Source organism: Papio anubis, chromosome 18 (assembly GCF_008728515.1).
Source record: "Papio anubis isolate 15944 chromosome 18, Panubis1.0, whole genome shotgun sequence".
NCBI classification, from domain to species: Eukaryota; Metazoa; Chordata; class Mammalia; order Primates; family Cercopithecidae; genus Papio; species Papio anubis.
The window spans coordinates 40,553,625-40,566,192 of NC_044993.1; the positions used below are offsets into that span (position 1 = coordinate 40,553,625).

Consider the following 12,568-nt stretch of genomic DNA (forward strand, 5'->3'; position numbering starts at 1 on the left):
GATCAGAAATAAGACAAGGATGTCTGCTCTCACCACTTCTATTCAATAATGCATCAGAATTCCTAGCCAGTGGAAAAAGTTAAGTAAAATAAATAAAAGACCAGACTGTAAAAGAAGCAAAGCTTTGTTTATTTACATATGACATTATTGCCAACATAGAAAATCCAATGAAGTGTACAAAAATGCTATAATAAGTGAGTTGACCAAGGTGTAGGATACAAGATCATTCTACAAAGATTAGTTGCATTTCTATATGCTAAAATGAATAATCAGAAAATGAAATTTTAAAAAAGATACCATTTACAACAGTATCAAAATACATGAAATATTAAGAAATTACAGAAAATTACTGAGTTGGCATCTTTTTAAAAATCCAAAATACTTAGGCATAAAATCTTAATATTACTGTGAAATTTCAGAACCACAAAAATAAAGATCCTGAAAGTTTCCACAGGAGTAAACAGATCGCCTATAAAGAACTGAGAATCAGACTGACAAGGGACTTCTCAATGGTCAAAACATAATGAAGTTAGAGGAAAAGGTTAGGATAATAACATTAATTAAATTCTCATCTGACACAGCAAAAATTTGAAATATATTGTTTTAAGGTGGCAAACTACCAAATAAAGGTGTAAGCATATTATTTATAAACGTGGAGCGAACCACCAGAAGCCCTATCAATAGAATGGGTTAAAACTGGCTGCCTTTGGAAGTACGATGAGAGGAGAAAAAAGATGGGGTAGGAAATAAAATTTAATAGGCAACCACTTAATAACCCTATTGGTATTACTTGATTAACTATTTGTATGATTTCAATGTGTTTAACAAAAACCTCAGTGGGTGCATGGTGACATCAGAGCCCAGAACAAATTAAATGGACCCTTGAGTAACATGGCTGCACTTTACATATGGCCGTGAATGTCTATATTACAGCTAATAGCCGGCTCTTTTCTTACCAATATAAGCTTCAATTCCACTGAATTTACTGTGCTCTCTCCTTCCTGTCCCCCACCTCGCTCCTGTCTTTCTCTCTCTCATGGTGACAAAGAGCCTTGTTGTTCTGTGACTCTGATGGAAAAATGCTTATGTGTGAAGTCAAATGGTGTGGGGACAAGGTAGCCTGGCAAAGTATGTGACCTGGATACACAGATGATGACCTCACACCAACAAGAACATGCAGACACCCAAAGTTCTGTATGATTGATTCATTCTAAGTTGATGTAAGATTTTAATCAGTATGACCCTGAGTCTCATGGGAAAAGTTGTTCCTTTTTCAATTCTCTTTCAATTCTATGCATATCAAGGAGAAAAATATAGTTTGGTAGCCTTTTAAATAAGAACTCTTGTTAAAAGATTTCATTCTCAGACCTCTGGCTCGGAGTATTTCACTAATATTTGATTGTTGTATTTGTGTTTATTTTCATGGTTACTATTTTATATATGAAAAGTGAAACTGGTTTTCCATCTGTGGCTAGTGACAAAGATTAAATTTATCCTTTTAAATAAATTTACAAACAATACGTCGGTAATTTAAGAAGAATATTAAGCATATTCTTAGGAGGATATTAATATTAGAAGAATATTAAGCATATTAATAGGAGGCAAGTTGTTATGGCAACATTTGTCAAGATGGTTTGCAAATAACTGAAGTTTAGGGAACACCAGTCTGGTAAAAGCCCTGTCCTCGTTTACCTTTATCAAAATTTGTTTTTATTTATTTTAAATGTGTATATTCAGGGGGTGCAAGTGCAGATTGCTCGTGTGTGTATATTGCATAGTGGTAAAGTCTGAGCCTTGGTGTACCCATCACCCGTACTGGCTTGCCTTCTTCATATGGCTCCTGGCAGGACCGTGAAACAAGAAGGGAAGAATGTCCTCATTTAGGTTGGACACTGGCAGCATTTTCTGGGTGAGAAACTCTGAATTTGCTCACACTTTTTAATAATCTCCCAATTAAATGCAACTGTTTTGAGATATATCCCAATTTGAAGTATACAATAAAACCTAGAATACAGCCTTGGGAGTTGTGGGCCCACAGTTTCTGAAAAGTAGATGGCAGGCAAAGTGCTGAGCTATATCTTTTCCTTCCCAATTATACCAGAAAAAAATAAAAAATAAAAAATAAAAACGAAAAAACCCTCTCACATTTAATGAATGCGCTCACCCTCTCCACATATACGTTGCCCCAAACTTCAAGCCTTCAATCCACATAAATTTACAAAAGAAAAGATTCACACCAAAGCTGCTTTATCATCCTCGGCTGCTGGAAATGGATTTCAGGAGCAATGACCACACCCTCCCCACATAAGGCTCCCCTACAACTGAGGCATGGACAGCAAGGAGTCAGCACAGTCTCAGCTCCAAACCTCAAATGAATCTGGTTATTTCTCTAATAACCAGTGTATAATAAGTTTACGATGATAATTACAGCACATTTACAAGGAAGTTTGGAGAAAAAAGAATAAGATTGAAAAATATAAATCTAGGTCAAAAACGATGGTGACAAAAGACACCACAAACAAACTGAAAAGACAGGCCATAGTCTGGGAGAGAGACCTACGTAACAGATACAGGATCACAATGCAGTGTGTATACGTGTATATACATATGTGTGTGTGTGTATTTATGTATGTATGTATATATACACATGCATACACAAATAACTCCTACAAATTAATTAGACAAATTAATAACCCAATAGAAAAATGGTCAAAGTGTTTGAATAAGCAAATAATAGGGAGGAAATACCAATAGCCAATAAACACATGACAAGTGGTTCGATCTCATTAGTAATAAGAGAAACGTACATTAACTCCATTTTGGAGAGCGATTTGACCCTATCTAAAATGTGCACAATTCTGTAACCCAGAAATTCCATCTGCAGGTATAAACCTAGAGAGGCACTCATGTGCATAAGAAGTCACACACCACAGTGGCATTTTTAATAGTGAAAAATTGGAACACAAATGCCCCTGAATAGGAGAAAAGCTACATAAATTACAGCATAGGCACACCATGAAATACTATGAAACAATGAGGTAGATCTATATGAATTAACATGGAAAGATCTTAAAGAAATGTTAGTAAAAAGCTAGCTGCAGACACATTCAATGTTATGCCTATATAGGTGAAAAAGCCATTTAAAAATAATGCTATCTAGTTGTTTAGTGCCACAGATTCACAGTACTGTGCTTAAATGTATAAAAAATATTTCAGAGGATTCAGACTAAACTGGTAGTTGTTACTGGGAAGGTGGAGGGTATTGAGGAGAGGAGGGGGAATAGGAACTTTTATGGCGGTAGGGGTTCAAGGTGATTTTTAACTTATCTGTAATGTTCTAATTTTTTCAAGGGGCTGATATTTATGTATTACTTGAGTAATTTAAATAATACTTGAGTAATTTATGTAATGCAACAAAAAGTTGATAAAAAAAATAACACTAATGATCTAAGAAGGACTGAGAGAAGGGGATAGAGAAGTTAGACCAGCAGCATAGGGTCTGTTACTGTCTGTTAGTTTATGAAATTCGTGAGAACATGAGTTGTCATAAATTCGTCATGTGGAAAGCCATCCACGTTGGGCTCCCCTCCCATTTGTAAATGAATTGCCTCTGTGACTGTCCAAGGCTCACAGGCTCCTGGGGCCCATGCCTCCCCCAACAGTAGGAAGGGTTGAGACCTCACTAAGACGACTCAAAGCTACAGTCTAAGAACCCTTAGTCAGAAGAAACTCAAAAAGATAATACACATGCAGTGTAAAGGAATCTTTCTCTGTTTCTTTATGAGATTGTTATATCCACATATGGCACTTTAGCAGCCAAAATAAAGTTCTCTAATGTGGTCTCATGGTAATAATATTGTAAAACAACACAAAATGGCAATAACTCGCCAGTTTCTCAAGGTGGAGGTCTGAAATCGACAATGCTTTTCTCAAAAATCACAACTTGGTAAAAGGCACAGCTATTAGAAAACAGATTCTCTTCCTAAATGCCTTGAAATTCATGCCCTTTTTAATTGCCCAGAATTCATGTCACTTGTGTGAAAAAGCTATAAACATACACAATCATAAAAACACATTTAGACATCCTGAACAAAATCAATGCCATATTATTTTAGTTTATTATTCCTTGTAGAATTCACACTGGTCCTCCTACTTTGATATTTATTTATACCGAAGAAGCAAAAGAACATAAATGCCACACTTGGGACAGCACTAATGCTAGAATTGAGTAGAATACATATAGCTTCTGCCTTAATTTAAAAAACTAAAGCAGTCTTTACGAATCAACCTCACATAATATAGGACAAAGCTGAAGGTCACTGTATTATTCATTTAAAAAGGCACTGATAAGGATTAAAATTAAGGTTCATGAGGTTTGAAGGACTGTTAGCTTGCATAAATGGCTTCTTCCTTCCTAACGGTGGATGATGGGGGGGTGGGGGCGTGGAAGGGGGTTGATGATAAATAGTATACAAAAGGATATACTTTTTCCTTCCCCCCAGGGGTTTGTTATTCGTCTCTCATTGGAACCTCTAAGCTCTTTATTCAAGAGGTCCTCTGCTATTCACAACTTTGCTGCTCTTATGAAAAATTAATGATTGCCTTCCCTTCAACAGAAAACTGCCTTATTTTGCAGAAGATTAACAAAGAGGATGCGATGCAGAAGTGAGTCCCTCAGCAGGAGAAGCTTCTCTCACACCAACCCATTTATGGCTGGGGAAAAATACCCCGTTAGTTCAAGGATAGCAAATAAATAGATGGTGTGCAGCCTGGTACAGATGGTAGAACAAGGACTACATCCTTCACAAAAGGGATGTGCCAACAAAAACAGCCTGCCCCCAACAGCAGGCTGACCCAACGCCCTGCTCGCTGACTCCTTTATGCCGGCACTGAGTGCCACGCTGCGTTTGCAAGCTATTGTTCAGCAGGCGGATTTTCTGCTAGGGGTTAACAGGTGAGAGCAGTGATCCCATATGCAACAGCAAGAGCAAAAGAGAGAGGATGCTTTCAGTTAAGCTGCCAATGCTTAGCAAACACTTCTGAAAATATCATAGCTCAATATTGCATCATTCATGAATGGACGAGCTGCAGGGTTGGGGGTGCTTGTTTCAAAATGATTTACCAAAGTAAGAAGAGAGTGCAGAAATGCAAAAATAAAATAATGTGGCTCATGTGCTGTCCTATGTATGCATCAGTTTTCATTTTAACATCTAGTTGTGGCTATCAAGTAATTTCTGGTGAAATTCTGCTTTCACTATTTAAAGTCCCACTTTGTTACATCATTTCATACCTTAATTTCACTCAATCTTTAATGACATACGTCCCCCAGATTCCCTAAAGCCAGAGAGGTTATATTAATTATTGGTTCATTAGTAAGGGACTGGGCCTCCAACTCAGCTCTTCCCACTTTGAGCCCAGCACTCCTGGGAAGCTGTGGAAAGCATTCAAACGCCCTGATCCCGGCATCCAGCCAGCCAGGGGCGGGGGTAAGAACACGTGAAAACGTTTGGAAAGAACAAAGGGGCCCCTTTCTCTCACACCTGTTAAAATGGCTACTATTAAAAAAGATGGAAGACAAGTGTTAGCATGGCTGTGGAGAAAAGCGAACCCTTGTGCACTGTTGGTAGGAATGCAAATTAGCACAGCCATGATGGAAAGCAACATGGAGGTTTCACAGAAAACTAAAAATAGAACTACCATGGGGCCAGCAATCCCACTTCTGGGTAGAGATCCAAAGGAGCTGAACTCAGTGTGCCACCGAGATATTTGCATTTCTATGTTCACTGCAGAATTCACAGTGCTGAGTTATGGAAGCAACCGAGGTGTTCACCATTGGATGAATGTATAAAGAAAACGTGTGTGTACATGATAGAATAGTATTTAGCCTTCAAAAAGAAGGAAATTATGTTATTTTTGACAACAGAGATGAACTTGGAGGACATTATGTTAAATGAAATAAGCCGGGCACAGGACAAATGCCACATGATCTAACTTGTAATTCTCACATGTGGTATCTAAAACATCAAGCTCACAGAAGCAGAGAGCACAATGATGGTTCCCAGAGACTGGGAAAGGGGGTTGGAGGGAAAAAGGTGAGAGATGAGGGTGCAAAATTTTAGTTAGACAGGAGTAATAAGGTTTACTGAGCTATTGCACAGAATGGTGACTATAATAAGTAATAATGCATTGTATATTTCCAAACCGTTAAAAGAGGAGATTTTAAGTGTTGTCACCACAAAAAAAGATAAGTATGTGAGGTGATAGATTTGTTAGCATGAGTTGACCAATCATTCCACATTGCACACATATATCAAAACATCACATTATGCTCCATAAATATATAATTATTATTTGTCAGTTAAAACAAAGAATGAAGGCAGCACCCACCTGATGCTAAGCACCTAGAAATGACTGAATTCCACCAACATGTGTTTGGCATGGACACAGCCTTGGCCTTCACAGAGCTTCGTGGACTCCTGGGGCAGGTGGGGTCAAACACATTCTCACCCAGATAACTCTACGATCATACTTGTGATGGGCCAGACTTTTGGAGCTGTGGTTCAAGGATAAATCTTTTGTGAGTTTTTTTTTGTGTATGTGTGTGTCTGTTTTTAACTTGTTTTTTAAGTGTTTGTAGTAAGAAAGCACTGAGCTTGGGTGGCTGAAAGTGCGTGATGGAGAATCTATAAATGATAGCTTCGTATAGATGAGTTGTGCTCGGCATTGTCTATATTCATCTACTTTTTGGTGTCACTAACGGCATATGAAATGACAATTAGAGACGTCAGCTGCTCTTTGACTTGAATATACTTTCCAGAGAGCACTAAATCTACAGTGTTTCTCCTCATTCGTATGGATCTCAAGGTAGTTGAAGGACAATGACTGCCAGGCCCTGTAGACTGTTTTCTCTATGCCAAGCACTGCTCCAGGACCCTCTGATGTGTTACCACTCAGTTAATCTTCACAGCAGTCTCATGACACTTGCACTATTATTTTACACATACCCCATTTTGCAGACTAAGAAACTGAGAAGCAAAAAACTAAAGTGGTTTGCCTAAGGTTTCCAGCTAATAGGTGAGACAGCTGGGATTTAAAGCTGGTAGACTGCCTCCAGTCTGCTATGCTTTCTGCCTGAAGACAGATGATATCTAAAATAATTTTTAAACATATGAAATTCATTTTCAGTATAATTATAGATAGCAGATCCAAATAACTAGAAAAATCCAGGAAAAAGAGCCATGAATATACACTTTCAAAGAGCGTGCAATGAAGAGCAAAATCAATTCTTGCTTTATAAGCTATCGCAAGGATTTTACCCCTGTCAACATTTTATTGTTAGATATCAAAAAATCATTACCACCACAACAAAACATTCACAATGATATAAAAACGGACTTTGTTCCTTAAGGAAATGCTATAAATATGCACAAGAAAATATTTTTCTCTGAGAAATGGCAATCAGCCAATAAATCAGCAAGTCACACACGAGCCTCCTCTCTTTTCCTAGAATTTAACACATGAAGATTTAACAAGGCTTGTAATCAGTTCAACAAGAATGAGAGAAGCCTGTTGGAAGCCATCATTAAATCTAAAACTTAAAACTTCTGCATGACAAAATACATCATAAAAAAGGTTAAAAGACAAGCTATACATAGGGAGTAAATATTTGCAACATGCCTAGTAAGAGAAGATTGTTAACCAGAAATGACAATGAACTCCTGCAAGTCAGTAAGACAGGCAACTCAAAAGGAAGAAGCATAAATAATAGGTTCAAGGATTTCAAAGAAAAGGAAATTCAAACAGCCAGTCAACATGGAAGGATGCTGAACTTCACTAGCAACTATGGAAACTCAAAATGGAACCACAATAAGCTACTTACTTCAGATGTGCAAAATGTTTAAGTTGGTTGGTATCAGATGTTTGGTGTAAGTGTGGGGAAATGAGCACTTTCATACGCTGCTGGTGGGAGTCTACATCATAGCCAAGTTGGAGGTACTTTGGAAGTACCTGGTAATATTGAAGATGAGCGAATTCTATCATCTTAAAATTATCTGCAGAGAGAAATATTTGCACAGATGCACTGGGGGATATGTACAAGGATGTTCACTGCAACATAATTTGAAATAATGGAAAACTGACACAACCTAAATATCCACCAGCAAGAAATGAATAAACTGTGGTATGTTCTTAGGATATAATAGTTATAGAATGACTCTAGATGTAAATTTATCAAAATGCATACAGTTCAAAAATGACGAGTGGAAAGAAGTTGCAGAACAACATACAGTGTGATATCATTTACAGAAATGTTTTTAAAAAAGTTCCCACATCAACAATATTACGTGTTTCTAAAGATATGTGAATATACATGTAAAAGTTTACAAAACGGGCTGAAGACATACACACCAAGTTTAGAATAGTGTCTATTTCTGGAGAATAAGGAGAGTTACTGTGATTAATGTGATAAGGAGGGGGAGGGTTAAGTCAATAATGCGCTTTTATTTTTTTTAAAAAAAAAAGTGAAGAATTAATTCATACAGTTTAAAAAATATTATATACATAGGAAAAAAGACTGACTCAAATATGCCAGTGATTAATTCCTGTTGGTGAAGATTTCTTGGATTTTTCTTTCCTCCTCTTTTTAAAAATAGTTTTATACATTTTCAATTTTCCAAAATAAAAAATACAATGAAAAAATCAATGGAAATATAACTCATAAATTTCAACTAAATCTGCAATGTCATGCTCTACCTCTTGTGATTAGCTTTTCTTTATTTTTATCTTACACAATTATGCTCTTAAGTAAGGACAAATTAGAGTCAGAACACTTTGGTCCTCCATTTCCTTCAATAAACAGGAACATAATGTATTTGGATAACTGTTTTTGGTCTAACAGAGCTTTGACATTAGAGAGGCATATGTTTCATAGATTATGGATGGCACTGTTTAGAAGACTTCAAATTCACAGGTGGCAGCCAGAATCCCATAAAGATGTTGTATCTTTGGATTTAAACAACAGTTGCAACTAAGAGTTAAATAACTCTGTGCCACTCTTTTGGTCATATCTAAAAAGCACAATAGTATAGTGGTTTAGAACTGAGCTGTCTAATATGTGTTACAATGTGTTCTCATTTAAATCTAAATGAATTAAAACTAAATACAACTAAAAACTGAGTTCCTGGTCAGGTGCAGTGGCTCATACCTGTAATCCCAGCACTTTGGGAGGCCAAGGCAGGCAGATAAACTTGAGGCTGGGAGTTCAAGACCAGCTTGGCCAACATGGTGAAACCCTGTCTCTACTAAAAATACAAAAAATAAAATAAAATAAAATAGCCAGGGATGGTGGCACACACCTGTAATCTCAGCTACCTGGGAGGCTGAGGCACGAGAATCACTTTAGCCTGGGAGGCAGAGGTTGCAGTGAGCCAAGATAGCACACTGCACTCCAGCCTGGGCAACAGAGCAAAGCTCTGTTTAAAAAAAAAAAAGTTCCTCAGTTCCTCAGTTGAACTAGCCACATGTCAAGTCCTCAATAGCTATTTGTGGCTAGAGGCGACCAGATTGGACAGCACAGATACACAATAATTCCTTCATCACTGAAAGTTCTATTGGACAGCATTGGCTTAAAGCATGGACTCTAGAGCCAAACTCCCTGGATCCTGATCCCAACTCTACCACTTGTGAACTACTTGACTGTAAGCAATTTTGAAATCCGTCTGTGTCTCAATGGCTTCATCTCTAATATTAGGAAAATTGTGAAACCATCCTCGCTGGGTTGCTGTAGGGATTAAAGGACTTAATTGATATATGCAAAGCTTATATTAACACAATAAACATTATATAAACTGCAAGCACTTATTATATCTGTCAGCTGTCTACCTGATGGAAAGAAGTACCACATGGCCCTCATCATCTCTTACTTCCAGAGCCATCGGGACATGGCGGAGGAAGAAGTAATGCTCTGGTCACCATGAGAAGATCCTTGCTCTCCTGGGCCTGATGGCTGCTGTATTGAGAACAAAGCACAGGTCACGGAGCAGGAGAGACAGGGACAACAGTGAGGAGGCCACTGTGATAATCCCAGCAGTAGGTGATCTCCCTGGGCCATGATGGTGGCGGTGAGGTGGTAAGAAGGGATCAGGTTTTGGAGTTGAAGTTATATCCTGACAGACCAGCTGTGGCATAGGAGAGAGAGGAGTGAGAATCTGCAGGTATCTATTAAACACTCGTTTGCTGTCCTTATTTGGTACTTACAGCCAGAAGCCCAATACAGAGACTTGTATTTGTCACCATGAGGTCATCACCGGGCAGGATATACCAAATAAGAATGACACAGAGGAGAAAAGCATGTCAACGCATTTTCTTATATAAAGAGGGAAAGGATAAATCATATATTTAAATTGTCATTTATAGGAAAATAGAAGTGAGGGGATGCTGGACTTTGAATAGCTCTTGTTTTGTCAGTTTGACTTTGTAATCATGTAAATATTTTTATAATGATAAATTAAATTTAATTTAAAAATGAATTATTAAAAATGTAAAGCAAAATAAAGCAAGTGAACCTAACTATATAAGCAGTTGGTGGTATAGCTACACACAGAGGAACAATTCTAAGTAATTCTACAACACAGTAATTTGACTGTACATCCTTGGTGGGATATATCTGAAAGACAAAGAGAAAAAAAACTGAAATGTTTTCATTAGCCATATTGTTATCACAGTTTTTGTATAATTACTCTGAGGCTGATTGTATGTTGTGTGGGACATAGCAAATTAAATTAGTAATTACATTGGAATTATTTAGAATCGGGATTTTCAGCACAGAAGAAGGGAGATATTTATGGATGTAAGGTCCATGAAGTAAAGTAAAAACATGGTTGTCCTGAATTTGAGTTGGACATATCAGATTGGATTAATCATTTTGTTTAAAAACTTATGTTTTCTATCTTTGTCCACTGTAAATAATAACCAGCCCAGAAACAATGAGCACACTTACTGCTCAGAATGTGGTCTCTAAATAATATCTCCCATTAAAAGGAACCAGGAATCCCTAAGAGAAATGGCTGATTCCAGGTCTGGGGTAGGATATATACAAGATGAACCTGGAACATACTAGAAAGCAAGGAAGCTATCAAAGACAATTAGGGCCATGTCAAAAGTAGTCCAGAGCTGACTTGATCAGGCTTCCACTGGTCAAAGATTGAACAATTTAAATATTGTAAAATACAGTAACTGCAATCACCATATAAAACATATTTAACACATAAACTCTTAATAATATTAATTATAAAAGTAACAAGCACACCTTTGGAAGATGCCAGGAAACACCTCATTATTTGAAAACTGCTATGTACAGGGAAAAATAAAGCATATATCCTACCTATTCTGTATAAACTTTACCCTACGGTAGCCAAATGCGGGAAGGGGAAAATTTTCTCTTTACAAAACATTTAAGTTGACGTGTGAAGAGAAAAATAATAGAATGAGAATATTTATTACAGATTGTCATTTTTGCAACCTGTAATAAATGAACAGATATAGGCAATAATCAACAGCTGTTAATGCCATAAAAATAGAGATTAAAAGACATTATGAACTTGCTGATGGAGGTATAAAACATAATCTATGAAACAATCTTGCTGTCCCCTTCCAAAGGCAACAAAACAACAAAACCCCTGTGTCTTATAAAGCCAATTCACAGGAAATAGAGGAGACAGAGATGATGGGGGTTAAAAGAGCACTATAAGGAAGCAATCAGCTAATTTCTGATATCATATGATACAAGGACAATTTAGATCCCTTTAATTCAGCAACAATACCAATGAAAACAACAAAATAGGAAAAAACGTGGGGGAGAAAATAAGACAAGCAGGAAACTGTATACCTGGTGATATGAAGTCCTATTACTAATTTTTCATTTGTTCTTTCTTCATTAATGTTTTTAGCAGTGATATTATATGGTTATGTTTTGGCTATGTGTTTTGTGTGTGTGTGTGTGTGTGTGTGTGTGTGTGTGTGTGTGTGTGTGTGTGTTTCTTTGAGTCAGTGTCTCACTTTGTCTCCCAGGCTGGAGTGCAGTGGTGCGATTTTGGCTCACCACAACCTTCGCCTCCTGGGTTCAAGAGATTTTCCTGGCTCAGCCTCCTGAGTAGCTGGGATTACAGGTGCCCACCACCACACCTGGCTAATTTTTTGTATTTTTTAGTAGAGACAAGATTTCACCATGCTGGCCAGGCTGGTCTCAAACTCCTGACCTCAGGTGATCCACCCACCTCAGCCTTCCAAAGTGCTGGGATTACAGGCTTGAGCCACCATGCCCAACCTATGGTTATGTTTTTTAAAGAGTCTTTTTGAGATGGGGCTGGAATATTTATAGATGAAATTACAAAATGTCTGGGATTTGTTTCCAGATAATCCATTATGTGTGTAAAGGTGGGCAGGAGGAAGAGGTAGGTAAGAGCATAAAGGGAAAAAAATTGACTCAGGAGTTGATAGTTATTGAAGTGGATAATGCGTATATAATTATTTTTCCTTATAATTTTGTTCCTGCTGTGGTAGCTGCCTGCTC

At 37.4% G+C, this 12,568-nt stretch overlaps 1 long non-coding RNA gene across 6 annotated transcripts in view; it reads right to left on the minus strand.

Annotated features, from left to right (window-relative positions):
* LOC108583468 overlaps positions 1-12,568 on the minus strand; it is a 70,705-nt gene that overhangs the window by 34,462 nt on the left and 23,675 nt on the right. Inside the window, exons 1-2 of one of the 6 annotated variants that reach the window (XR_002519224.2) lie at positions 7,880-9,252; positions 957-6,553 (exon numbers count right to left, since the gene is read on the minus strand). The exons of 4 other annotated variants lie outside the window; for them this stretch is intronic. This is a non-coding gene — a long non-coding RNA (uncharacterized LOC108583468). Of the gene's footprint in view, positions 1-956; positions 9,253-12,568 lie in introns of those variants that run through there. One more of the 6 variants, XR_002519223.2, reaches the window with a different exon arrangement.